At 42.2% G+C, this 21,068-nt stretch overlaps 1 protein-coding gene across 12 annotated transcripts in view; it reads right to left on the bottom strand.

The window, feature by feature from the left end:
• Positions 1-21,068, bottom strand: part of LOC119015380 (cytidine and dCMP deaminase domain-containing protein 1-like) — a 542,642-nt gene that overhangs the window by 510,163 nt on the left and 11,411 nt on the right. For 4 of the 12 annotated variants that reach the window (XR_005073315.1, XR_005073322.1, XR_005073317.1 and 1 more), the window contains 6 exons: positions 19,616-20,731; positions 19,376-19,525; positions 18,861-18,942; positions 18,083-18,173; positions 16,282-17,699; positions 15,288-15,429 (listed from right to left, as the gene is read on the bottom strand). The exons of 2 other annotated variants lie outside the window; for them this stretch is intronic. The gene's annotated coding sequence lies outside the window, so the exon portion shown is untranslated. Of the gene's footprint in view, positions 1-523; positions 1,500-2,228; positions 5,054-5,447; positions 5,543-6,342; positions 6,358-15,287; positions 15,430-16,281; positions 17,700-18,082; positions 18,174-18,860; positions 18,943-19,375; positions 19,526-19,615; positions 20,732-21,068 lie in introns of those variants that run through there. 6 more of the 12 variants (XR_005073318.1, XR_005073326.1, XR_005073320.1 and 3 more) reach the window with 5 other exon arrangements.

The raw sequence follows: 21,068 nt of genomic DNA, 5'->3' as shown, positions 1-21,068 counted from the left end.
CACAGTTGGCACAATGCAATCTGAAATGTACCGTTCTCCTGGCAACCTCCAAACCCAGACTCGTCCATCAGATTGCCAGATGGAAAAGCGTGATTCATCACTCCAGAGAACGCGTCTCCACTGCTCTAGAGGCCAGTGACGGCGTGCTTTACACCATTGCATCCGACGCCTTGCATTGCACTTGGTGATGTGTGGCTTGGCTGCAGCTGCTCGGCCATGGAAACCCATTCCATGAAGCTCTCTGCGTACTGTACTTGGGCTAATCTGAAGGTCACATGAAGTTTGTAGCTCTCTAGCAATTGACTGTGCAGAAAGTCGGCGACCTCTTTGCACTATGCGCTTCAGCATCCGCTGACCCCTCTCCGTCACTTTACGTGGCCTACCACTTCGTGGCTGAGTTGCTGTTGTTCCCAAACGCTTCCATTTTGTTATAATAGAGCTGACAGTTGACTGTGGAATATTTAGGAGCGAGGAAATTTCACGACTGGATTTGTTGCACAAGTGGCATCCTATGACAGTTCCTGTTTCACAGTCTGCATGCCTGAGTGCTTGAATTTATACACCTGGGGCCAGGCCAAGTGATTAGAACACCTGATTCTGATCATTTGAATGGGTGAGCGAATACTTTTGGTAATATAGTGTACTAACTAAAGATGTTGCACAGCCTAGTTAACGCTAGATGATCGTCATGAAACTTTCAATCGATCTTTGTTTGTTAATTTCATAATTGACAAAAAAAGTCATCTCATGACGCTTTGTGGACTGAGCATGTCTAAACCAATCTCCTTGATTAGTTCATCTGCATCTTATGCATCTGCAGCATCAGAAGCTACAGCATCTGTATCATTTGCATCTACAGCATCTACATCATCTGCATCTACAGAATCTACATCTTCTGCATCTACAGCAGCATCTGCATCTGATTTCCTGAAACCATGGCCATGGAAACCCATTCCATGAAGCTCTCTACGCACTGTGCTTGAGCTAATCTGAAGGCCACATGAAGTTTGGAGGTCTGTAGCGATTGACTCTGCAGAAAGCTGGCGACCTCTGCGTCGGCGACCTCTACGCACTGAAGTCTGGAGGTCCGTGGCGACTGACTCTGCAGAAAGTTGGTGACCTCTGTGCACTATGCGCCTCAGCATCCGCTGACCCCGCTCCGTCATTTTACGCGGCCTACCACTTCGTGGCTGGGTCGCCGTCGTTCCCAATTGCTTCCACTTTCTTATGGTACAACTGACAGTTGACTGTGGAATATTTAAGAGCGAGGAAATTTCACGACTGGACTTGTTGCACAGGTGGCATCCTATCACAGTACCACGCTGGAATTCACTGAGCTCCTTAGAGCGGCCCATTCTTTAACAAATGTTTGTAGAAACAGTCTGCAAGGGGGACTTGGTAGTGTGGTGGGTTAAGCAACTGGGTGGAAATTATGAGGTTGTGGGTTTGAATCTTGATTAAATTTTGAGGTAGAGCGACATTTCCCTCATAAGCAGCACCTGGTGACAGAGGAGAGAAAAAACGTGGTCAACAAGACGAAACAGAACGTGAATAAAACTTTGAAACAGACATTTTTCAAGCATGTTTAAATGTTAATTTTGTTTGCTTAATGGGCATGGATGATTTTTTGTACTTGATACGTCAAAATGTTAACAGAAAACCTTTATTGTGACATATTTTGCTAAGCTCACGACAAGTCTTGATTTGTTTTTTTGATTATTTACTTTTCTTGTGTGTGTAAATGTGTGTTGGATGTCTCAAATTGTATGTTACAACAGTTAACTTCACATGTTTGACTGCATGTGCTTTGTCCGCTGCTTTATTTCACTTGAATCCCACAAATCTACATCTTGAACCATTTATGGGATAAGAATAATGTGTATGCTTTTTCGTTAGTCTTAGTTTATATTTTTAATTAATGTAAAACTGCAGAGTGGTACTGTAAAGTAGCGGAATATGGTACCTAAGAAAGTGCTTGGGTAAATTAAACCTGCGTTTATTTCGTCACTGGTTGTTTAAAATATTGACACAAGAGTTTAATTTTCTTACTGCAAATAAATGTCGTTATTCATTATGAAGATTATGTCAGTCAAATGTGCACGTAAATGCTTCATTTCACTCTGAGTACCATAATTTTAAGAGCTAATAAGTTAGCTGTTAGTTAGCTACACGTAGTGTAGTGTTAGCTCGGTCACTGTTACATGTAACAGATGAATGACGGCACTTACTTTTTTTATTTTCCGGTCATACGAAGCATTTAGCTGTGAGTATGTTGGTGGACACACAGGGAGAGCTGCTAGCTAACTGTATCCATAAAAGAGACGCCGGAAGTGTGACGCCTGAAACTCAAACTGTGATTGGTCAAACGGCCTCAAGTCAATTCAAAGGAGCTTTATTGACATAACAAACATTGACACAGGAGCAGTGCGTTGCAAAGCGGGTTATTTTCACAGAAAGCAGAATATGACAGTAGAGGTGATGAGACAGATGTGGTCCTAAATAAAAGGCAACAGATTAATTCGGAAAGTCAGTGTTACTGCAGGTTTGTAATCTTTTCATCTTTTTTTTTTCTTTTTTTTTTTTTTTTAATGAATAATAATAGTCACAGTTTTTCATTTCAGAGACCAGATTGTTATGGTAGCCCATTTCTGGAACTTTGAAAAAAAAAAATCCTGTAAGTCATCATGTGTCTAAATAACATTTAGATTATTTACATTTTTTCAGATAGAAAAACATGATTAATATTAGATATCAAATTACTATTTTGAAATACTTATACTTATAAACTCTAGCTGACCCACAACCTTGCTTCCTCCTTGACTCAGGACATTCAGGTATGTGATGAACTGGTCTGGAGGTTGTGGGTTTGAATCCTGACTCTTTATGAAGTCGCTGCTCAGAAGGAGTGAAAAGCTCTGACAGAATGGAATTGTAACTTGTAGTTAGCTTAGCAGGGTAAAAGCAGGGTTGTAAGTTTTGAGGTTGTGGGTTTGATTCTTGATTGAAATTTAAGGTTCGCCGTTGAAAAAAGTGACATGTGAAAGAAACAATAAGTATGAGTCAGATGGAGTACCTGAGGCTGATAGAGGGCTGGTCAGCAGTTCTGAGAGCGCAGGTTCGATTCTCCTAATACTGAGTGACGTGTGGTGGTTTTGTGTTGAAACCCTGGGTAGCTGAGGTGATTTTTAAACCTGCTATCCAAAACAAAGAGTGACCTCCTCTGAGAAAGAGAAGTTTCTCCCCAACTCATTAGCTCAGCGAGCTAAAGTGATGGTTTGAAGAGTGAAGGTTGTGGGTTCAAAGCCAGCCAGAGTTTTGAAGGCTGGTGCCAAGATGGTGAGTCTTTATGAAGTGGCTGGTCAGAAGAAGGAGTGAAAAGCTCTGAGAGAGGCTGCAATTGTTAGTTGTAGTTAGCTGAGCAGGGTAAAAGCAGGGTTGGAAGTTTTGAGGTTGTGAGTTCGACTCTCTGATTGATTTTCAAGTGTTGAGGTTGAAAAGAGTGAAATGTGAAAGAAACAATGAGCATGAGTCAGATCCAATAGCTCAGGCTGATAGGCGTCTGGTGAGTAGTTGTGAGGTTGTGAGTTCGAGTCCCGATGAAGTTTGTGTTTGATTCTTATAAAAGTCATAAGTATGAAGTACGCTAGCGCAGCGTGTTAGAGGCTTGGTTAGAAGTTTGGAGCATGTTGGTTCGAATCCTTTGTGTGGCTTTTGAAGTTACTTATCCTAAGGAAGAGGTGAAAAGCCTGCAGACGCGCAGGTGAAGACTGTCAGGTCAGATAGCGCAGCGTGTTAGAAGCTTGGTGAGAGATTCGGAGCATGTTGGTTCGAATCCTTTGTGTGACTTTTGAAGTTACTTATCCTAAGGAAGAGGTGAAAAGCCTGCAGACGCGCAGGTGAAGACTGTCAGGTCAGATAGCGCAGCGTGTTAGAGGCTTGGTTAGAAGTTTGGAGCATGTTGGTTCGAATCCTTTGTGTGGCTTTTGAAGTTACTTATCCTAAGGAAGAGGTGAAAAGCCTGCAGACGCGCAGGTGAAGACTGTCAGGTCAGATAGCGCAGCGTGTTAGAAGCTTGGTTAGAGATTCGGAGCATGTTGGTTCGAATCCTTTGTGGGCCTTTTAAAGGCCAACACCGAAACTGAAAACTAAAAAGCGCTCGGAGAGAAGGTTTGAGTGTGAAGGGGACTCGGTGGCGCGGTGGGTTTGTTCGTGACCGTTGAAGGTACCAGGGGCGTAAGCACCTGGTTCGAATCCCGCCCGTTGCCAGTACCTGGAACAAAGGAACAATCCCGCAGTAGTGGGGTCGGGGAGGAGGAGCGTTCCTCCCCGGCCTTTCGGAGAGATGTACGGGGCGGGTTATGGTACAGAAAACTAGAAAAGGCTGAAGTCTTGCGGCGAGTGGAGGCGGCGGCGGGCGAGTGGAGGCGGCGGCGGGCGAGTGGAGGCGGCGGCGGGCGAGTGGAGGCGGCGGCGGGCGAGTGGAGGCGGCGGCGGGCGAGTGGAGGCGGCGGCGGGCGAGTGGAGGCGGCGGCGGGCGAGTGGAGGCGGCGGCGGAGCAAAAATGTTGGAAAAATTACTTGATTCCTTTGTATGTATGTTCCTGTAAGGGTTAGGCTTTTGTAATGCAGGCTGGACTGTGTGGATTGGTATGTTTTTGTGTTTAGGTAAGGGAATTATGGATCTTAGGATGTTCAGTGTTTATGGTTTGGTTTTTAGTTTTTTATCTTTGTAATTTATGTTATGTTTTATAGTTTAATCTGTATGTTTTTAGAAAAGATTAAACTGCCTCCAAGGTTTTTGAATAAGTAATATAGGAATGCAAATGTGTGTTATTGGGCAGCTGACCTAACTACTTGTAGTCAAGTAACATTAGAACAAAGACACTGTTTGATTCACCTTTATTGGGACAGGAACTACAGTTCACACAGTTCATCATACCTCTTCTGTACTCTGTGTTGTTCCTCTGGTCTGATAAGTCAATCTCAGCTGTTCCAGCTATGACCAGCTCCAGCTCCCTGGCATCAAACACAGACACCAGCCTGGCATCCACCACCTGGACAAAACACAGTGTGGTCACATCTCCTGCAGTACATTCAAAGAGGCCACAAGTTATGTGAAGTGGTCAACTTGCAGTAGAGTTCATATGGAATATTTAACAGTGACATACTCCATGAAAGAAGATTACAAAAATATGACAATGTATACAACAACATTGAATGTTAGAAAAAAGTTTCAATAGGCTACTATTGTAAATATGCAGCATGTATGTGTTTTTTAATGATTATTATTACTATTGTTGTGCATATTTACATAGAGTTCCATACATTGGTAGCTGTAAAGCCTTGTAAAAATCCATAGGTAAGAATGTATGATAAGTTGTTTTTGGTGCCTGTGGGTTTGTGAAGTGTCTTGTCATGTGTGTGAGTGTGTAAATGAGAGGCATTAACCTGCAGCACTTTGTAGAAGGAGCTTTGTAAAGTTCGGTCCACTGACTGGGGCAGAGCTGGCGCATCCAAATATGGTGGCGAAGTCGAAGTCGTATCTGTGAAAAGCACAAGAGATGAAACATGCAAACTTTCACAGTTTGAAACTCTGAATTTGAGGAAAAGTCAAGCAAATATTAATCAGGACTGAAAATAATCATTACTTGCATCCTTTGAATGTTTGTTCCTGAATGTGAATCATTATTATTATAATTTGAAATAACTGGCCTTCATATATAACAGGGTTAATGATCTTGATTGCCTCTTTGCCTCATTAAAAAATTTAAGATTTTTTTTTTTTTTTTTGCATTAAAGCCATAAATCTATTGTCCCCAGATTGAGTTAACTGTTGTGTAGAAAATATATCTATACAAGTGTCAGTCGTTCATGTGTTGGTGTGAACACTCTGAGTCACCCAGCTGATGAGAGTTTAGTAGTTTGTCTTTGTGAACATGCAAGAGTGCATTTAATCATACATGATGCTGTGACGTTCAATGGCCATTACAACGGGGTGCATGTCTGTGTGTGTGTGCGTGTAAACACAGCGGGTATGGGGCTCGATCATACTAGTGTGTCAGCAAGGAGCATTTCGGTGACGAAGTGTATGAAACGTGTGTAGAGAGTTTGAGCATGAAGTGAGTCGTGCTGCCCGCTGTGTGTGTGTGTGTGTGTGTGTGTGTGTGTGTATGTGCAGCAAGTTGTTGAAGCTAGCACTGCGTTAGCTTCCGAGAAGTAGGTACGTTTGTTCCGCTAATGTGCGCTAAACACAGCGCAGTTGTAACCGTAGTTTCCACGTTGGCATAACTATGCGTATACAGTTCCACATTTCCCCTGAAACAACAGGACGTGTTATTCTTACCTTGTTTACGTTGGTTTGGAAGTCCTGCTGTGCGACGGACGTGTCGCTGGTGTGACGTCATGTGGTCAGGTGACGTGAAGCTCTGTGATTGGAAGCGAAAACAGCAGTTTATTGTTTTCAGTTTGTTTTATGAAGCGTGTTATTTCTGTTTAACTGAACAAAACAGGTTTAAACTAGAAATGACGGTTTTCCATTAGACCTTTATGTAAAAGTCAACTTTTCTGTGCACTATAAATAAATGAATAATAATTTAAAATGGATTGTATTGGAAAGAAACGATAATTTCCTCGTTTCCAGCATATGCATACGTTTAAATATACTGTACCACTTACTGACAGTGAGCGCTAGGTGGCGCAATGATTGATGGGAGTGTAACGTGAAATCCTCATGATGAGAGTGTTACTGTTCAGATATGTGCCACCGGTTACCTTGGTGGCCACAGCAGAAAAGTCATACCAGAATGTGTCAGGTTTTGTATATAACCAAGTGCAGTGGACAATATTTCGGTGGACTTCATGCCATGTTTTAATGATATGACTGAAAGAGATCCTGCAGCCTTGGTTAAATATTAATTTGATCATTTGTTTAATACACAGTCGCTTTTCAGTGTGTCAAGCTCTCATTCTCCCTCAGTCTGCAAAACTTGTCATCATAGGACTACTTGGTTGTCAATAAAAATGAGTTATTTTGCACAGAACAACTGTGAATATCACTACAAGTGGCTAAAGAAAAAGGTCCAAAGAAGTTGATGTCCAATGGGTCAGTGCACTGTGATGAAGCTGGAAGAATGAGGGTTTGATTGTTGGGTCAGTCTTGGTTTTGAAAAGCACTCTTGAAATAACAGGCAAAAGCTTGTGACCCTTTGTTTGGTGCAGACGTGTATACTGAAGATATGAGGAGTAGTTAAGGTTTCCAATCATCAGAGAAGGTTACAGACGTTGTTTTTGGTTCCCAAATATGTTGTTTAAGTGTGTGAATGTGTAAATTCATTGACTTGTATTAGTTGACAGGGCAGAGCTGCAACATCCAATATGGCGGCGCCGTGGACGCGTCGCAGCAACGGGCTAAGAAGCTAGCTGAAGATAAAATGACAGATGTATGAAGCAGGGTCCTTACTTGTCGAGCAGAGAAGCCGCTGAGTCGGCACGAATGGCGCAGCTCCCTGAAGCTCCGACATGCCGCTCGTCAGTCTTGTTATTTTGTTGTCTTGGACTGAGAATGAATGAGTCGCCATTGTTTACAATTTGAGCGTGGGCTTGCAACTACGTGAGCAGGTGAGGGCAGGCAGTGCGCCTGCGCGGGGGAGAGGCACTGGCGAGTAGGCAGGGCGTGAGGGGCGTATGCACGCGCATGATTGTGACTTGTCAGCAGTTATGGGATTTATGGCTCTTTGAGGGGATCCGGATCTTGGCGATCCGTTCCCTTCAAAATCTTGGCGATCCGTTCCCTTCAAAGAGCCGTTCAAAAGATTGGCTCTTTTGGCTCTTTTTAAATATTTAGTCAGTTTTAAGAATCCAGCTTGGGGGCATCTCAGTTTACCCTGGAAATAATCACTGGGAGGAATGATGATTTGAGATTTGTAGTCAAATAATTAAAACTCAGAAATTACACACCAATATCTGAGTTTGAGTTATTCTGAAATATTGATTATTACCTCATTTGTCATGTGTGGACTATATTCCATAGGGTGGCACAACATCCCTCTGCTTAGACAGTGACATCACCATTTTGGATTTAGGCTACCTTTAGTATAATATGAGTGTGTGTATGTGTAAAGCTATGCTGACTTAAAAACAAAGCCGGCAGCAATGAATTTCTGTGCAAAACAGCTTTTACTATGAACACTTCCACACAAGAACATTGTTATCACACAAGAACATTTTGATAGAAAACAAAAGATATTTTAAATATTAGAGAAATAGATAAAATTTGAGAAAATGAAAGGTAAATGCTGCTCCTTCTCCTCTGGCTCATTTTCAGACGTGTGTGTCTTCTTCCTTCGAACAACCCGCTACTACTCACGTTGGCACTGAGACAGAGAGGCGTGTGGCTGGTGTCATCCTGTTAGCTCAGCAGGGTGAAAGTAGGGTTTGAAGTTTTGAGGTGGTGAGTTCAAATCTTGATTGAAATTTAGGGATTGAAAAAAGTGAAATGTGACAGAAACAAAGAGCATGAGTCAGATGCAGTAGCTCAGGCTGATAGCAGCCTGCTCAGTAGTTTTGAGGTGGCAGGTTCGATTCTTCCAGTAGTCTGAAGGCTGATTAGGTGATTTTTAAAGCTGCTGTCCAAAACAAAGAGTGAAATCCTCTGCGAAAAAGCTGTTAATCCCCAGATCATTAGCTCTGTAAGATAAAGAGCTGCTTTAAAGACTGAAGGTTGTGGGTTCAAACCTCGCCTGAGCTTTAAAGGCTGGTGTCTGACTCTTTATGAATTTACTGCTCAGAAGAAGGAGTGCAAACCTCTGAGAGTGTTTGACTGTTGCATCCTGTTAGCTCAGCGGGGTAAAAGCAGGGTTAGAAGTTGTGAGGTTGTGGGTTCAAGTCTTGTTTGTGTTTGATTCTTATAAAAGTCCTAAGTTTGAAGTACGTAATGAAAAGCGCCCAGAGAAGTAGTTGAAGTGTCTGGCGGACTGGTGGCGCGGTGGGTCTCAGGCGTGTTTGTAGCGCGAATAGGTGCTCGCACGGGGTTCGATTCCTGCCCAAGCTGGTCTGCGGGGCCTTGGGGGGGAGCGGTGTCTCCTCCCCGGGCTTTCTGAGAGGTGGAAGCAGGGGGTTATGAAAAAATGCAGCACGAGCAGCTGAAGTTTTACTGAAGTGCGAGGATGGGGCAATGTTTTAACAGTTGTTGCATTGAGAGGCATGAAACCCGCCCATTATGGCACATCAATCAGCCTTTATTTGATAAGCACCGGCAAACGTCATGGGATGCCAGCTTCCAGATTGCGCAGGGCTAAACCAAAGTGATGAGTTGATGTGCAGAGAGCGCCATGTCCCTCCTGAGCATCACCTGGTGACAGAGGAGAGAAGAAACAGGGTGAAGGGTCGTTGCGCATGTAAAGTGTTAAACTTGAATGTGTGTATAATAACCAGATCTTGACATAATAATAATAATAAAAAACTTCAACATTGTTTTTATAAACAGTGAGGAGTTTTGATCTTGTAAGTAGTGATAATAACAATCATGACATGCTATTCTGCAAATGAAGATAAGAAGCTGCTACTGGCAGCGAGCTGCTTTCTTTTCTCAGTCCCTCCAGAAAACGCGATTATGCGATGGCATAATTCAATGCATAATCAGCCAAATATATTTATGCAGGGGCCACATTTTTTTCATTTCCATTCAGATTGATTCATTGTGAAGTTAGTTGACCATATTCAAAGTTAAATGAAATGAACCAAGTTGACGGTGTGGTAGACAGGATGTGGTTATTACAGAGACAGATTAAATATTTCATCATCACAGTAACAGAGTTCCATACATTGTCAGCTGTAAAAAGCCCTCCTGAAGTTTGGTGCAGACGTGTATACTGAAGATATGAGGAGTAGTTAAGGTTTCCAATCATCAGAGAAGGTTACAGACGTTGTTTTTGGTTCCCAAATATGTTGTTTAAGTGTGTGAATGTGTAAATTCATTGACTTGTATTAGTTGACAGGGCAGAGCTGCAACATCCAATATGGCGGCGCCGTGGGCGCGTCGCAGCAACGGGCTAAGAAGCTAGCTGAAGAGAAAATGACAGATGTATGAAGCAGGGTCCTTACTTGTCGAGCAGAGAAGCCGCTGAGTCGGCGTTGCTGTTGAGTCGGTACGAATGGCGCAGCTCCCTGAAGCTCCGACATGCCGCTCTTAAAAAGTCTCAACATCGTTTCGATCAGTGCATTGGTATCTTGAACTTCCCGAGTCATCGGTGCTGGAGGAACCACAAGCAGAAAGGCGTGAGGTCCGTGTTCCTGGACTGTGACAGTCTTCAGATCCTCTTGCACACTGTGGCTCTTGTTGTTGCTGCGGTCTTTCTCAAAAAAGGCGGGTGTGTCGATCACAGTGACGGGCACATCCCTAAGTGTCCCGACGTCGTTTTCACGGTGCTGAGTGAGTGTCCCCAGCTTCATGTCCGATGTGAAGACATATGGTCCGGGGATGGTGTTCCCGCTGGAGCTCTCGCCTGTTCCACACTTCCCAAGAAGCGTGATCCTCGAGGGATCTGTGAAGGTGACAAATGCAAAGATTTTGTTTGAATAAGTGCAGCCAAATGGCCATCTCTGATGACCCAATTAGGATATGAAAAAAAACACCATAGTCCAAGGATATTTGATTATTTGAGGCTCATCCTCATAATCAGGTCAGATAAATTGGCCAAGATTGCTCAACTTCCATTTGTATGGTTTAGTTTGTTGTAAGTTATCTGCTGACACGTACCAGATGAGTCAATATAAGGTTATATCTGCAATAAGCTGATAAGATTTTAGTGGTGCAATCTGTAAGAATTGGCCACCTGTACAGCTGAAAAACAAATGGGGGGCAGTGTATCACTGGAGTACCTGCTTACTGCTGCTAAGTCCCTCCAGAAAAATGCGATGGCATAATTCAACGCATAATCAGCCAAAGTCCGCATATTGATGCGGGGGCTGCATTTTTTTCAAATACGGCGCAGTTTCGCTGCATAAATTTCAATTTCCGCGCAAAATATACAAGTCTTGCATGATTTCATAATCCCCGCATTTTCGTTGCAAAAAGTCACCTATATGTTAGCGGAAAGTTGAAAAATGTTGCGTTTACTTCACACAAGAGCAGCCATTTTTCCCCTGTTGCCACGGGAACGCTATGATGTGACGTAATTACGCGCCGTGAAGCTGCATCGAAAAGCTGCAAACCTGATTGAGAATTGGAGACCAATAACTTTAATTAACAATGACGCAAAGGTATTGTCTCACATCATAAGCAACAATATTCGTTTGATCTTAGATTTAATTGACTACAACGAATACATGGCAGACAACAGTTACATATTATTCATAGACATATATAAAGCTTTAAGCATGAGGTGCTGTCGGAAGTATTAGATTATTTGGGGTTTGGTCAGTACTTTAAAAGGGCAACACAAACTTTATATAGTGAGTGCAACAGCTCAGTTAAACTTCCATGGGGGACCACTCACAGGTTCAACATCTCTCGGGGTATAAAACAAGGAGATCCAGCAGCCCCTTTTTTGTTTCTTTTGGTCATGCAAACAATGGCCCCACATATATATAATGATTCCTTTCAAGGTATTCAAATTTTAGGTAAAGAAATTAAATGTTGCCAGCTGGCGGATGATACTGCTATCTTTTAAAAGGACGAAATGCAGATTAAGAAAATCATAAATTGTCTTAATCTGTTCTCTAAAGTGACAGGTCGAACTCTAAATATTAAAATATTTTCCTCTTAAAGATGGCAATAATCATTCAGTGGAAATTGAAGGTATTCCTATTAAAGAGGAAGCCACATATTTAGGAATAAATCTTTGTAAAAATCAAACAATAGTTTTTAAAGTGAACTGGATTAAACATTACATCCAAAATAAAGATAAATGATTGTACTTATTTTCCCAATCTTATTTTATATCCCACTGAATGGCATCAATATTAAAGATAAAAAAAATGCAATAATAAATTGTTTAGACATATGTTGCATTGCTCTATTAATTTGCGTGCCAAAAGTTATTGGAATGGTCTTTTTGATGGCATTAAGTGGAAATTGGTATGGATTTACTATAAAAAATATTTGAAGTGAATGATGTTCATTATAAAATGATACACCTAATTTACCCAACAAAGCATTTTCTGAAAAAATACAGACCTGATCTCTCTGATTCCGGTGTGTTCTGTAAAATTGAGACAGAAACGGGTCCTCTAATTGAGTCGAATGTATGTACCCCATGTTCAGTATTGTTTGTTTGTCATTGGTGATGAATTTAAATAAAGATTGGGCTTCCTGTTTTACCTCTGTAAAACTTCCTGTTTTACCTCTGTAAAACAGGAAGCACAGATTTTATTTTTCTTCTATTTTATGTATTATTTTTTACATAAGTTGTTGCATATTCCTTTTGTAAAGCTACAGAAGTTGTTTGACTCATCAATGTTTTGTAAGTTTGCGCCATGTGTTTATTCAGGTGTGAAATCAAACAAGATGAGAAGTTAAATATTGCCAGCACTTTGTGTGATGTAGTATGCTTGGTTATCAGAGGAAATAATAAGAAATGACTCTTTCCATTAAGGTAGTAGCCTGGTGAGAACAGGGTGTTGGGGGAACCACTTTTTTTTTCTCTTTTCCATCAAACCGTCATTTTTGCAAGTTACTTCAATTTCAACGCATAAAATTGCATAAAAATGTGTCATATTCCATCGCATTTTTTTAAGAAAACGTGCCGCATAATGAAGGATTTTTGTCCGCAACAATCACAAAAAAGTGCGCATTTTTCTGGAAGGAGTACCTGCTTACTGCTGCTAAGTGTAACTGTGCTGCCGTAAACAAATTAAACAAGCCCAGTTAGCCAAGCAGCTAGTGCTCAAGGACTGTGCAGTGTTAGCTCGGTTACTGTTACTGCAGCCAGTGAAAAGATGGAAGAGATGAATGACGGCACTTACTTTTTTATTTGCCAGACATACGAAGCATTTAACTGTGAGTATGTTGGTGGACACACAGGGAGAGCTGCTAGCTAACTGTATCCATAGGAGAGACACCGGAAGTGTGACGGCAGAAACTGAAACTGTGATTGGTCAAACGGCCTGAAGTCAATTGAAAAGAGCTTTATTGACATAACAAACATTGACACAGGAGCAGTGCGCTGCAAAGCGGGTTATTTTCACAGAAAGCATTTTAATCTCAGGTGTCTGATCACCGAGAATATGACAGTAAAGGTAATGAGGTGATTTGGAAAGTCAAGGTTACTGCAGGTTTGCCATGTTTTCATCATTTAAATAATAATAATAATAATAATAAAAATAATAATAATAATAATAATAATAGAAGTTTTTCATTTTAGAGATCAGATTGTTGTGGTAGCCCATTTCTGGAACTAAAAACAAAAATCCTGTAAATCATCATGTGTCTAAATAACATTTAGATAATTTACGTTTTTTCAGATAAAAAAAAAATATTAATCCTAAATCATTTTGGGAGTTTCTCTTTATTTGGAGATAATTCGTTGTTACGATGAAGTATACAGATAGATACCAAATTATTATTTTGAAATACTTAGTCATTATTTTGAGAATGTCTGTCATTATTTTATAATACAGACTCATCATTTTGTAATACAGGCTCATTATTTTGTGATAAGTCATTTTTTCGTGATAAGGCATCGCTAAATGATGATGTTTTTTGGTCCTGTTCCTTGATTCCACTGAGCGACAGTGTTTTGTACCGTGGTACTTCATGAAGCATAGCAGCAGCGTCAGGCCTTCTTGATGTTGTTGAACTGATATACTTCGTCATTTCTTCCTGATTTTTGTATAGAGTACAGGCTACGTATTTAAATATGTGACATAAAATGCACAAAATGTTAACACAAATATTGAAATTACCTTATTGACTAAAACACCAAGCATGAATACACAAACAGATTTCAGATTGTGTGAATGTAATAATGTTCCTGTTGATGAGGATATTCCACACACCTGTTGACCATGTGCATAAAATGAAGCACCACCACTTTAAACATATGACTGTAAAAATACAACATGCTACAAAATACAATGATGAATACAGACAAGTGATTTTCAATTTCATTTCAAATTTTTATTTTCCACATTCATTTCCAAATTCATGTCCAGATTAATGTCCAAATTAATATCCAGATTAATGTCCAGATTAATGTCCAAATTCATGTCCAGTTTAATGTCCAAATTTATGTCCAGATTAATGTCCAGATTAATGTCCAAACTTTTTCTTGTGGGGACCGGTGGAAACCCACGACCCAGATTGGAGGAGTCGCTGTGGCGTTTTTGGGAGAGACACATGCGAGCCCACCAAGAGCGTGTGTGCGTGAGACTTGACTTGGTTTTCAAGCTGACGCTGCAGAGTGACGGCCTGCGGTGTGACAGCGATGACAGTAGCTGAGGCTGATAGAGGGCTGGTCAGCAGTTCTGAGAGCGCAGGTTCGATTCTCCTAATACTGAGTGACGTGTGGTGGTATTGTGTTGAAACCCTGGGTAGCTGAGGTGATTTTTAAACCTGCTATCCAAAACAAAGAGTGACCTCCTCTGAGAAAGAGAAGTTTCTCCCCAACTCATTAGCTCAGTGAGCTAAAGTGATGGTTAGAAAAGTGAAGGTTGTGGGTTCAAAGCCAGCCAGAGTTTTGAAGGCTGGTGCCAAGATGGTGAGTCTTTATGAAGTGGCTGGTCAGAAGAAGGAGTGAAAAGCTCTGAGAGAGGCTGCAGTTGTTAGTTGTAGTTAGCTGAGCAGGGTAAAAGCAGGGTTGGAAGTTTTGAGGTTGTGAGTTCGACTCTTGATTTATTTTCATGTGTTGAGGTTGAAAAGAGTGAAATGTGAAAGAAACAGTGAGCATCAGACAGATCCAGTAGCTCAGGCTGATAGGAGCCTGGTGAGCAGTTGTGAAGGTGGTGGGTTCGAGTCCTGATTAAGTTTGTGTTTGATTCTTATAAAAGTCCTAAGTTTGAAGTACGTAATGAAAAGCGCCCAGAGAAGTAGTCGAAGTGTCTGGCGGACTGGTGGCGCGGTGGGTCTCAGGCGTGTTTGTAGCGCGAATAGGTGCTCGCACGGGGTTCGATTCCTGCCCAAGCTGGTCTGCGGGGCCTTGGGGGGGAGCGGTGTCTCCTCCCCGGGCTTTCTGAGAGGTGGAAGCAGGGGGTTATGAAAAAATGAAGCACGAGCAGCTGAAGTTTTACTGAAGTGCGAGGATGGGGCAAAGTTTTAACAGTTGTTGCATTGAGAGGCATGAAACCAGCCCATTATGGCACATCAATCGGCCTTTATTTGTTAATTTGAGAAGCACCGGCAAACGTCATGGGACGCCAGCTTCCAGATTGCGCAGGGCTAAACCAAAGTGATGAGTTGATGTGCAGAGAGCGCCATGTCCCTCCTGAGCATCACCTGGTGACAGAGGAGAGAAGAAACAGGGTGAAGGGTTGTTGCGCATGTAAAGTGTTAAACTTGAATGTGTGTATAATAACCAGATCTTGACATGTAAATGTGACGTCTGTGGGAATAAAAAACACCAACATTGTTTTTATAAACAGTGAACATTTTTATTTTTCTTCTATTTTATGTATTATTTTTTACATAAGTTGTAGTGTATTACTTTTGTGAAGCTACAGAAGTTGTTTGACTCATCAATGTTTTGTAAGGTTGAGCCATGTGTTTATTAAGGTGTGAAATCAAACAAGATGAGAAGTTAAATATTGCCAGTACTTTTCTGCATTTCTTTACTTGTCTGCATATTCTTGACCTACTCACTAAATACTTAATTGATCCCTGATGGGAAATTCCGTGCCATTCAGATTCAGATTAATTTATTGTTAAGTTAGTTGACCATATTCAAAGTTAAATGAAATGAACCAAGTTGACGGTGTGGTAGACAGGATGTGGTTATTACAGAGACAGATTAAATATTTCATCATCACAGTAACAGAGTTCCATACATTGTCAGCTGTAAAAAGCCCTCCTGAGGTTTGGTGCAGACGTGTATACTGAAGATATGAGGAGTAGTTAAGGTTTCCAATCATCAGAGAAGGTTACAGACGTTGTTTTTGGTTCCCAAATATGTTGTTTAAGTGTGTGAATGTGTGAATGAGACGCATTAACTTGTTGCACGTTCATTGACTTGTATTAGTTGACAGGGCAGAGCTGCAACATCCAAAATGGCGGCGCCGTGGACGCGTCGCAGCAACGGGCTAAGTAGCTAGCTGAAGATAAAATGACAGATGTATGAAGCAGGGTCCTTACTTGTCGAGCAGAGAAGCCGCTGAGTCGGCGTTGCTGTTGAGTCGGTACGAATGGCGCAGCTCCCTGAAGCTCCGACATGCCGCTCGTCAGTCTTGTTATTTTGTTGTCTTGGTCTGAGATTGAATGAGTCGCCATTGTTTACAATTTGAGCGTGAGCTTGTAACTACGTGAGCAGGTGAGTGCAGGCAGTGCGCCTGCGCGGGGGAGAGGCACTGGCGAGCAGGCAGGGCGTGAGGGGCGTATGCACGCGCATGATTGTGACTTGTCAGACACTGTCCGTTTGGCTGTGACTGAGCTGTGATGAGCCTGGAGTCTGTGTGCCTTTTGAAGACGGCTCTTGAAATAAAAGAGTGAAAGGCAGGTTGAGGTATCCGACGAGCTGGTTTGGAGGCTGCTGGTTTGAATCGTGACTCTTTATAAAGTTGGTGCTCAGAATAGTCAGAGAGTGTTTGCTCGTGTCATCCTGTTAGCTCAGCAGGGTGAAAGTAGGGTTTGAAGTTTTGAGGTGGTGAGTTCAAATCTTGATTGAAATTTAGGGATTGAAAAAAGTGAAATGTGACAGAAACAAAGAGCATGAGTCAGATCCAGTAGCTCAGGCTGATAGCAGCCTGCTCAGTAGTTTTGAGGTGGCAGGTTCGATTCTTCCAGTAGTCTGAAGGCTGATTAGGTGATTTTTAAAGCTGCTGTCCAAAACAAAGAGTGAAATCCTCTGCGAAAGAGCTGTTAATCCCCAGCTCATTAGCTCTGTAAGATAAAGAGCTGCTTTAAAGACTGAAGGTTGTGGGTTCAAACCTCGCCTGAGCTTTAAAGGCTGGTGTCTGACTCTTTATGAATTTACTGCTCAGAAGAAGGAGTGCAAACCTCTGAGAGTGTTTGACTGTTGCATCCTGTTAGCTCAGCGGGGTAAAAGCAGGGTTAGAAGTTGTGAGGTTGTGGGTTCAAGTCTTGTTTTGTGTTTGATTCTTATAAAAGTCCTAAGTTTGAAGTACGTAATGAAAAGCGCCCAGAGAAGTAGTTGAAGTGTCTGGCGGACTGGTGGCGCGGTGGGTCTCAGGCGTGTTTGTAGCGCGAATAGGTGCTCGCACGGGGTTCGATTCCTGCCCAAGCTGGTCTGCGGGGCCTTGGGGGGGAGCGGTGTCTCCTCCCCGGGCTTTCTGAGAGGTGGAAGCAGGGGGTTATGAAAAAATGAAGCATGAGCAGCTGAAGTTTTACTGAAGTGCGAGGATGGGGCAACGTTTTTAACAGTTGTTGCATTGAGAGGCATGAAACCAGCCCATTATGGCACATCAATCAGCCTTTATTTGTTAATTTGAGAAGCACCGGCAAACGTCATGGGATGCCAGCTTCCAGATTGCGCAGGGCTAAACCAAAGTGATGAGTTGATGTGCAGAGAGCGCCATGTCCCTCCTGAGCATCACCTGGTGACAGAGGAGAGAAGAAACAGGGTGAAGGGTTGTTGTGTATGTGAAGTGGTCATCTTGCAGTAGAGTTCATATCAGTTCATAACAGTGACATACTCCATGAAAGAAGATTATAAAAATATGATGATGCATACAACAACATTGAGTGTTAGAAAAAAGTTTCAATAGGCTACTATTGTAAATATGCAGCATGTATGTGGTTTTAATTATTATTACTATTGTTGTGCATGCTGTTGACTTGACATAGAGTTCCATACATTGGTAGCTGTAAAGCCTTGTAAAAATCCATAGGTAAGAATGTAAGCTAAGTTGTTTTTGGTGCCTGTGGGTTTGTGAAGTGTCTTGTCATGTGTGTGAGTGTGTAAATGAGAGGCATTAACCTGCAGCACTTTGTAGAAGGAGCTTTGTAAAGTTCAGTCCACTGACTGGGGCAGAGCTGGCGCATCCAATATGGCGACGAAGTCGACGTATCTGTGAAAAGCACAAGAGATGAAACATGCAAACTTTGACAGTTTGAAACTTTGAAATTGAGGAAAAGTAAAGCAAATATTAATCAGGACTGAAAATAATCATTACCTGCAGCCTTTGAATGTTTGTTTGCATTAAAGCCATAAATCTATTGTCCCCAGATTGAGTTAACTGTTGTGTAGAAAATATATCTATACAAGTGTCAGTCGTTCATGTGTTGGTGTGAACACTCTGAGTCACCCAGCTGATGAGAGTTTAGTAGTTTGTCTTTGTGAACATGCAGGAGTGCATTTAATCATACATGATGCTGTGACGTCCAATGGCCATTACAACGGGGTGCATGTCTGTGTGTGTGTGTGTGTGCGCGTGTAAACACAGCGGGTATGGGGCTCGTTTATAGTCCAAAGATTTAGTGACAGCAAGGAGCATTTCGGTGACGAAGTGTATGAAACGCGTATAGAGAGTTTGAGCATGAAGTGACTTGTGCTGCCCGCTGTGTGTGTGTGTGTGTGTGCAGCAAGTTGTTGAAGCTAGCACTGCGTTAGCTTCCGAGAAGCAGGTACGTTTGTTTCGCTAATGTGCGCTAAACACAGCGCAGTTGTAACCGTAGTTTCCATGTTGGCCGCGAAGCATAACTATGCGTATACAGTTCCACATTTCCCCTGAAACAACAGGACGTGTCATTCTTACCTTGTTTACGATGGTTTGGAAGTCCAGCTGTGCGACGGACGTGTCGCTGGTGTGACGTCATGTGGTGAGGTGACGTGAACCCCTGTGATTTGAAGCGAAAACAGCAGTTTATTGTTTTCAGTTTGTTTTATGAAGCGTGTTATTTCTGTTTAACTGAACAAAACAGGTTTAAACTAGAAATGATGGTTTTCCATTAGACCTTTATGTAAAAGTCAACTTTTCTGTGCACTATAAATAAATGAATAATAATTTAAAATGGATTGTAGTGGAAAGAAATATACATTGTACCACTTCCTGACCGTGGGCGCCAGGTGGCGCAATGATTGATGGGAGTGTAATGTGAAATCCTCATGATGAGAGTGTTATTGTTCAGATATGTGCCATGTGCCACCTTGGTGGCCACAGCTTTTCTTAATCGTGCATCAATATTTGTAGTATCTCCTCGTAAAAAGATTTGAGGATCTAATGGGAGATGCACTCCTAGAAGTTCCGTCATGATATCAGAAAAGACATACCAGAATGTGCCAGGTTTTGTATATAACCAAGTGCAGTGGACAATATGCAGCAAATGAATGTGGTGAGACCAGTCTGTTGGTGTCCCTGAATTCAACGTCCAAAGAAGTTGATGTCCAGGAAGCTCAATGGGTCAGTGCACTGTGATGAAGCTGGAAGAATGAGGGTTTGATTGTTGGGTCAGTCTTTGAAAAGCACTCTTGAAATAACAGGCAAAAGCTTGTGACCCTTTATAAACTTACTGTTAGGAAGAATGCGTGACAACCTGTGAGAGACAGTTTGGTTGTTGGCTCCTGTCAGCTCAGCAGGGTGAATGCAGGGTTTGAAGTTTTGAGGTGGTGGGTTTGAGTCTTGATTGATTCTTTTGCGTGTTGATGTTGAAAAGAGTGAAATGTGAAAGAAACAGTGAGATCCAGTAGCTCGGGCTGATAGGAGCCTGGTTAGCAGATCTGAGGTTGCAGGTTCAATCCCTGGGTAGTTGAGGTGATTTTTAAAGTTTATGTCCAAAAACAAAACAAAGAGTGAAATGTGAAAGAAACAGATACCATCAGTCAGATCCAGTAGCTCGGGCTGATAGGAGCCTGGTTAGTAGGTCTGAGGTTGCAGGTTCAATCCCTGGGTAGCTGAGATAATTTTTAAAGTTTATGAGGAAAACAAAGAGTGAAATCCTCTCCGAAAGAGAAGGTTCTCCCCAGCTGATTAGCTCAGGAAGATAAAGCGCTGCTGTGAAGACTGAAAGTGGTGGGTTCGATTCTTGATTAATTTTGGAGTGTTGAGGTTGAAAAGAGTGAAATGTGAAAGAAACAGTGAGCATCAGACAGATCCAGTAGCTCAGGCTGATAGGAGCCTGGTGAGCAGTTGTGAGGTCATGGGTTCGAGTCCTGATTAAGTTTGTGTTTGATTCTTATAAAAGTCCTAAGTTTGAAGTACGTAATGAAAAGCGCCCAGAGAAGTAGTTGAAGTGTCTGGCGGACTGGTGGCGCGGTGGGTCTCAGGCGTGTTTGTAGCGCGAATAGGTGCTCGCACGGGGTTCGATTCCTGCCCAAGCTGGTCTGTGGGGCCTTGGGGGGGAGCGGTGTCTCCTCCCCGGGCTTTCTGAGAGGTGGAAGCAGGGGGTTATGAAAAAATGAAGCACGAGCAGCTGAAGTTTTACTGAAGTGCGAGGATGGGGCAAAGTTTTAACAGTTGTTGCATTGAGAGGCATGAAACCAGCCCATTATGGCACATCAATCAGCCTTTATTTGTTAATTTGAGAAGCACCGGCAAACGTCATGGGATGCCACCTTCCAGACTGCGCAGGGCTAAACCAAAGTGATGAGTTGATGTGCAGAGAGCGCCATGTCCCTCCTGAGCATCACCTGGTGACAGAGGAGAGAAGAAACAGGGTGAAGGGTTGTTGTGTATGTGAAGTGGTCATCTTGCAGTAGAGTTCATATCAGTTCATAACAGTGACATACTCCATGAAAGAAGATTATACAAATATGATGATGCATACAACAACATTGAATGTTAGAAAAAAGTTTCAATAGGCTACTATTGTAAATATGCAGCATGTATGTGGTTTTAATTATTATTACTATTGTTGTGCATGCTGTTGACTTGACATAGAGTTCCATACATTGGTAGCTGTAAAGCCTTGTAAAAATCCATAGGTAAGAATGTAAGCTAAGTTGTTTTTGGTGGCTGTGGGTTTGT

The sequence above is a fragment of the Acanthopagrus latus genome, chromosome 24, assembly GCF_904848185.1.
Source record: "Acanthopagrus latus isolate v.2019 chromosome 24, fAcaLat1.1, whole genome shotgun sequence".
NCBI classification, from domain to species: Eukaryota; Metazoa; Chordata; class Actinopteri; order Spariformes; family Sparidae; genus Acanthopagrus; species Acanthopagrus latus.
The sequence above is the reverse complement of the archived record's forward strand: the minus strand, read 5'-3'. Positions and strand labels throughout refer to the sequence as shown.